We start from the raw sequence: 7500 nt of genomic DNA, 5'->3' as shown, positions 1-7500 counted from the left end.
GGTGGTGGTGGTGGTGGTAGTGGTGGTGGTGGTGCTGGTGGTGGTGCTGGTGGTAGCATTAAGCATCCTGCAGCTATGAGTACCGCTGTTGTTGCAGTTGATTATAGATTTAAAGTGACACCAATGCATCAAAAAGTTCTTTGATACATACAATACATATACATACATACATACATACATACATATATATATATATATATATATATATATATATATATATATATATATATATATACATACACATACATACATAGGAGTGGCTGTGTGGTAAGCAGGCGGCGAGCTGGCAGAACCGTTTGCACGCCGGGCGAAATGCTTAGCGGTATTTCGTCTGCCGTTACGTTCTGAGTTCAAATTCCGTCGAGGTCGACTTTGCCTTTCATCCTTTCGGGGTCGATAAATTCAGTATCAGTTACACACTGGGGTAGATGTAATCGACTTAATACCTTTGTGTGTCCTTGCTTGTTCCCCCTGTGTTTAGCCCCTTGTGGGCAATAAAGAAAATAAGTGGCTTGCTTCCCAACCACATAGTTCCAGATTCAGTCCCACTGCGTGGCGCCTTGGGCAAGTGTCTTCTACTATAACCTCGGCCCACCAAATCCTTGTGAGTGGATTTGGTAGACGGAAACTGAAAGAAGCCCGTCTTATATATATATATATGTATGAATATGTAAATGTTTGTGTGCTTGTCGCCAACATCGCTTGACCACCGATGTTGGTGTGTTTACGTCCCCGTAACTTAGCAGTTCAGCAAAAGAGACCGATGGAATAAGTACTAGGCTTACAAAGAATAAGTCCTGGGGTCGATTTTTTTATGACTAAAGGCAGTGCTCCAGCATGGCTGCAGTCGGGTGACTGAAACAAGTAAAAGAATATATATATTTCTCTCTTCTCCTTTCGTGATGGAATGATGGCTGCCGTCATGACTGGTGAGGAATCTTCGGTTTCCTTCGATGTTACAAACGGCACAACGCGAGATTGTGTTACGGCCCCTGTTTTGTTTGCACTCTTGTTTTCAGTGATGCTGAGATATGCTTTCGGCGACATACAAAGTGGTGTCAAATTCCAGTTTCGATCACGTGGTGAACTATTCAATCATCAGCGTTTCAAAGCCAGAACACGGCTACGCACGTGATCTACTTTCTGCAGATGCTGCTGTACTAGTAGCGACCTCCTTAGAGGAAGCTCAGGAACTTCTAGACCGGTTTTCTGCTGCATGTAAAGCCTTTGGTTTGACCATCAGCATAAAGAAGACGGAAGTAATCCACCAAGCTTGCCCTACTCCTAAACAAATTCGAGGTATCAAGCAGAGGCCACCGGTTCACAAGTTTCCTGTCACTTCTATACAAGTTGATGGGAAAAGCCTAAATTATCTGAAGTCATTTATATATATATATATTTCTTTATTACCCACAGGGGGCTAAACACAGAGGGGACAAACAAGGACAGACAAAGGGATTAAGTCGATTACATCGACCCCAGTGCGTATCTGGTACTTATTTAATCGACCCCGAAAGGATGAAAGGCAAAGTCGACTTCGGCGGAATGTGAACTCAGAACGTAACGGCGGACGAAATACCGCTAAGCATTTTGCCCGGCGTGCAAACGATTCTGTCATTTACATATCTTGATAGTAAAGTGAATTTTCTCCACCCTTTCCATTCCGGTCATTCCAATATGTGACCGCGTGTGCATCGTTGGCGATTTTCTCTCTCCGTCTTCCCTTCTTTGAACTTTTCGTATATTTCTGACGAAGATCTCCGATCGAAACGTTAAATCCTCTTTCGTTTCTTTCCTTTCCTGAGCGTCCAATAACACTGTACTTATTCCACGTGCTCGTGTTATTTTTCCGTGTTTTTTTTCGTGATTTTTCGTGTTGTTTTCTTCTTTGTTGATGTTTAAATTGACTCTCTCTCTCTCTCTTCTCTCTCTCTCTCTCTCTCTCTCTCTCTCTCTCTCTCTCTATATATATATATATATATATATATATATATATATATATATATATATATATATATATATATATATATATATATATATATATAACTGTATATACGAACTCTGAGTACTAACCAACGTGCGCATCTCTATGCGGTCGATCGAGGTAGATTTGACCTACAAGTTACATCTACCTCGAACCATATCCACAGCTCATCTACGTAATCATAGATTTGCTAAATAGACTGGACACTCACGGTCGGAATGCATTTCACCCGGAGATAGCCGCGTACCTACGTACCCACGCTCCTACGTACCTCATTTACAAATTGCTCCATCGCTGTACCAACAACGAAAATAAGCTTATATCGAGTGAATACGTTATATTACTGTCATGTGAGATATAAACCAGCGATGATAATAATTTAATTACTAAATATCAGATTTAGTTTTAACAATATCATAGCTCTGATATAATCATAACAAGATATATTCGATGCGAAAAAATGGCGCCTTCCGTTGTAATATGTGCGTATTTTAGTGTATTCCTAAGAGGTTATTACAATACTTGCGTCCATTTTTGCTGAAACACCAATCTTCTCAATAATTCATCTTTCGTAAAATCTTCTCCCCCACCCCACCCCTCCTCCAAACTGCTGAACTCTTTTCTCATATGTGAATCCTTACATCCTACTTTACTAATAAGGAAGTTGAAATGTCTTAAGTGGATTAAGAGGATTACGATAAACAGGCCTTGTCTTTTCTCCGTTTGTTGATCGGCGAGTCTTAATATAGCTTTTGCCGAGATTGCTACCAAACACACACACACACACTCATAAATACATACATACATACACACACACACACACACACACACACACACACACACATATATATATATATATATATATATATATATAATAAAGGAGTTACGACGCAAAAACGTATAAATTCAAAAGAACATATTTATCTTCTTCAATATATATTTCAGTATAAAGAATTCATTAAGATGCTTAAATCAAAATTTCTTTACACATCATTCAGGAACAGATATAACATCAGAAAGAATACATTCCGTTTAAAAACACAAACCGTTCATGGCGAAAAAATTTCACAATTACAAAAAACGAACAAAATTTTTAAAGTTTTAGCAAAAAGAACGCTATTACCTACATGCAGGCATCCGCGTGTGCGCCCGTACACACACGCACACACGTTCATACGCGCACACACGTTCATGCACGCACACACGTGCACTCTCACATGTATATATATGGATACACAAAGAAGCAAAGATCACAAGTCATAAACACATACACACACACACACATACATACACACACACACACACACACACACACACACACACATATATATATATATATATATATATATATATATATATATAAATATAAATATATATATATATATATAGATAGATAGATATAGATATTGATATATACATACACTCACCCACATGCATACACAAAGGCGCAGATGTGATTGTGAGGTAAGAATTTTGCTTCTCAACCACATGGTCCTGGGTTCGGTCCCACTGTTGGCACCCGAGACAAGTGTCTTCTCGGGCTGACCAAAGCATTGTGAGTGGATTGGGTAGACGGAAACTGAAAGAAGCCTCGAAAGGTTGTAATTGAAAGGCAAAGTCTACCTTTACGGCATTTGAACTCTGAACGGAAAGTCGAAGAAATGCCGTTATGCAGTTTTCTCGGTGCCGTAACGATTCTGCCAGCGCTGTATTTTCACAAATGGGAGAGAAGGAGAGAGAGAGAGACAGAGACAGAGAGTGAAAGAGAGGCAGAGAAGCAGAGACTGAAAGAGAGAAATAGAGAGAGAACGTGTGTGTGTGTGTGTGTGTGTGGAGGGGAAGATCTTTCCCGAATATTTTGGTGTTGGTGGTGACGGGGTGGCGGCACGGCCCAGTACATACCTAAGCGCCAATGCTTTATACCGCTGCGAGTGCACCACAGATTTTTCCTGGTATCCTTGGTTCCAGATCGGTGCCTGATAAACCATTTTACCGAACGAGCAGATGTCACGTAACAAGAATCCGAGATAAAATTTATAGGAAACTGTCGCCATGTTATTAATAGTTTTTTCATTACCAAACCTTGTTTGTAACACATCTGAACTGATTGGCTAAAAACATATTGTGAATGTAGAAACACCGTATCTATTCCTCATATAATAATCCTTTCTACTCTAGGCACAAGGCCTGAAATTTTGGGGGAGGTGGGGGCTAGTCGATTAGATCGACCCAGTACGCAACTGGTACTTAATTTATCGACCCCGTAGGGATGAAAGGCAAAGTCGCCCTCGGTGGAATTTTGAACTCAGAACGTTGTTGTTGTTGTTGGCACTCCGTCGCTTACGATGTCGAGGGTTCTAGTTGATCCGATCAACGGAACAGCCTGCTCGTGAAATTAACGTGCAAGTGGCTGAGCACTCCACAGACACGTGTACCCTTAACGTAGTTCTCGGGGATATTCAGCGAGACACAGTGTGACAAGGCTGACCCTTTGAATTACAGGCACAACAGAAACAGGAAGTAAGAGTGAGAGAAAGTCGTGGTGAAAGAGTACAGCAGGGTTCGCTACCATCCCCTGCCGGAGCCTCGTGGAGCTTTAGGTGTTTTCGCTCAATAAACACTCACAACGCCCGGTCTGGGAATCGAAACTGCGATCCTATGACCGCGAGTCCGCTGCCCTAACCACTGGGCCATTGCGCCTCCACAACTCAGAACATAAAGACAGACGAAATACAGCTAAGCATTTCGCACGGCGTGCCTACGATTCTGCCAGCTCGCCGTTTTATTCCTCATATAATAATCTTTACTACTCTAGGCACAAGGCTTTAAATTTTTGGGGAGGGGGACCAGTCGATTAGATCGACCCCAGTACGCAACTGGCACTTAATTTATCGACCCCCGACGCATTATTATTATCATTACATTATTATCATTATTATTATCATTATTATTATTATCTAAAACGGTTTGTTTCGGGTCCAAAGTTTTGTAGGCCCATTTACAAAAACCTGGCTCGTTCAGGTTTAGGTTATCGAATCTAAGCTTGAAGGAGACGGGTTTTTTGTTAGAGACTTGCGAAACTCTAAGTCGCTTGGAGCCGAAATCAAACTGTTTTAAATAATTAAACACACACACACACACACACACACACACACACACACACACACACACACACACAAACATTTTTCATTGGAAAGGATGAAAATAGAATAGAAAAATAGGAAGGAATTAACCTGATGACCCAGAGCAATATAAGAGTATTGGTCATGTTTGGCAAGACATGGGGTGTTTCAAAGAATTCAAGACTAACATCAATATTTGTTAAGAGGAAAGAGAGTCTTGGAAATATAATTTGATAACCTTCAGGAAATTTATGATTAACCAAAAACGAACGGATTAAGATGGAGGTTAATAGTGTGAAGAATTCGAATCTTATTTACAATAACTCATCTCAGACATGTTTGATTATTATATTATATACTTGTATATTTTATCTTTAATCTTTAATCATTTATCTTTTATCTTTTACTTATTTCAGTAATTAGACCGCGGCCATGTTGAGGCGCTGCCTTAGAGAATTACGTACGCCGCTACATGTATATATAAATATTAAAAAATGGAACAAAAATGCAATAAAGGAGAATAAAACATCAGGACAGATAGATCATGCAAAGGCGGACAGAAAAAACAACAATTATAGGGAGAAGAAAAAAAGGACGGGGTCATTCGTGGTCTTCTTTCTTCACTTAAGTTACCAGATGCCCGTACAATTTCGCGCAGTTACACTTCAGATTGCTTAACCTCGTTGCCCCACCAAAAGTCTGGGCGAACCAGGGTGAACAGTCTCAAGTGTATCTGCCCGAAACTGTAAGAACATCTGGTAACTTGACTGAAGAAAGAAGACCACGAATGACCCAGCATTTTTCTTTATTTTTGTCGTCCCTCTGTAATTTTTCCTGTCCGCCTTTGTATCGTCCATCTGTCCGGATGTTTTATTGTCCTCTGCGTTTTTGTTCCATGATGCATACATACATACATACATATATATATATATATATATATATATATATATATATATATATATATATATATATATATATATATATATATATATATATATACATACATATATATATATATATATATATATATATATATATATATATATATATATATATATATATATATATATATATATATATATATATATATACGTATATATGTAACGTTATGGGAGGCGATGAGAATTATTCAGAGAACACACAAAACAAAGATCAATTTTTGTTAAAGGAAAAGAGATTCTCCTGCGTGCGATATAATAAGCTTCGGAATATTTATGATTAAGTATGTATATAACTACATATAAATGCATATATATATATATATATATAAATATATAAATACGTATGAATAAATTCATAACGTATCTAGTGTGCTTGTGTATGCATGTATGTATGCATGAATAAATATGTATATATATATATATATATATATATATATATATATATATATATATATATATATATATATATATATATATATATATATGACGTATGTATGGGTTATATATATATATATATATACATCCAAGACACAGAGAGAGGGGGAGAGGGAGACTTATGAGATGTTAAGCGTGGTACAGCTATCTATACCACGCTTAAACTAACATTTTACCACCCATTGATAGATATGCCTGTACGTATGTATGTTCATATATATATATGTATATATATATATATATATATATACATATATGTATGAATATATGCGTGCTTGAGTATTCATGCACATAAGAATATATATATATATATATATATATATATATATATATATATATATATATATATATATATATATATATATATATATATATATATATATATATATATATATATATATATATATATATATACATATATGCATATAATATATATATAGATATAGATATATATATATGCATACAGTTATAGATATACCTATTCATATATATGTATATATATATATATATATATATGTTACATATATTATAATATATATTATGTGAAATATACATATATATATAAACCGACACATATACATGCATACATACATACAGGCATACATGCATGCAAGCACACATACACACTTCCATACATACATACATACATACATACACACATACACACTTCCATACATACATACACACTTCCATACATACATCGATACACACATACACACTTCCATACATACATACACACATACACACTTCTATACACACATACACACTTCCATACATACACACACACATACACACTTCCATACATACACATACATACACACTCACTTTCACACACGCATCCTTACAGACATACACACATTCACACAACTACACCAACACTATGAAGTAAGACGTCAGAACGCTCGCAAGACCCTGCTATATCTATCTCTATCTAAAATAACTACGTTGCATCCAGCGACTAACGCTCGTAAAGCCGACAGTTGCAGTCATTCTATCGCATATAGTTGGCTAAATACAT

The sequence above is a fragment of the Octopus bimaculoides genome, chromosome 8 (genome assembly GCF_046866305.1).
Source record: "Octopus bimaculoides isolate indiv1 chromosome 8, ASM4686630v1, whole genome shotgun sequence".
Lineage (NCBI taxonomy): Eukaryota > Metazoa > Mollusca > Cephalopoda > Octopoda > Octopodidae > Octopus > Octopus bimaculoides.
Note: the sequence above shows the minus strand (reverse complement) of the source record.